At 41.6% G+C, this 572-nt stretch overlaps 1 pseudogene; it reads left to right on the plus strand.

The window, feature by feature from the left end:
- The first annotated feature begins 139 nt into the window (after positions 1-139).
- LOC103523771 lies at positions 140-425 on the plus strand (annotated as a pseudogene).
- The last annotated feature ends 147 nt before the right edge of the window (positions 426-572 follow it).

The following is a 572-nucleotide window of genomic DNA, read 5'->3' on the forward strand; positions in this document are numbered from 1 at the left end:
GGGGGGGGGGGGGGTATTACTCTTTAGATAATCACAAATATCATACTCTCCCTTCTTTCTTCAAGAGAAAGGGTTGAAGGAAAAAAAAAATAAAAAAAATCGTGTTCCTTATTCTCATTTTTTCACGTTTGTTTCACAGGTATTGCTGGTCTGAGTCTGCTCAAAAGTCACACGTACGAATTGGCCGAGGTTCACCCAGCTCTGAATGTAACCAAGCGGGCCTTCGCACATCTACAGCAGTTACATCAGTCATGGGCTCAGTAGTTGGTACCGAAGTTTACCCAGCTCTGAATGTAACCAAGCGGGCCTTCGAAGTTAAATGGGAGAACTGGCTGCACAAGTACACAGTATACATAAACCCACCTAAAGGCCCGTTCCCACTTATCGTTCGGAAAAAAAAAATCGTGTTGTGTGTAGTGGGAACACTCTCGTATAAATTACATTGCCTACAAGGACATTTTGTATCGTTTGGGGGAAAAAAATCGTGTCGCATTTAGTTGAAACACTATCATTTAAATTACATTGCCTAAGGACATTCGGAAAAAAATCGGATGATACTCATAAGTACGAAC

This window comes from Diaphorina citri, unplaced genomic scaffold, assembly GCF_000475195.1.
Source record: "Diaphorina citri unplaced genomic scaffold, Diaci psyllid genome assembly version 1.1 scaffold38978, whole genome shotgun sequence".
Taxonomy (NCBI): Eukaryota; Metazoa; Arthropoda; class Insecta; order Hemiptera; family Psyllidae; genus Diaphorina; species Diaphorina citri.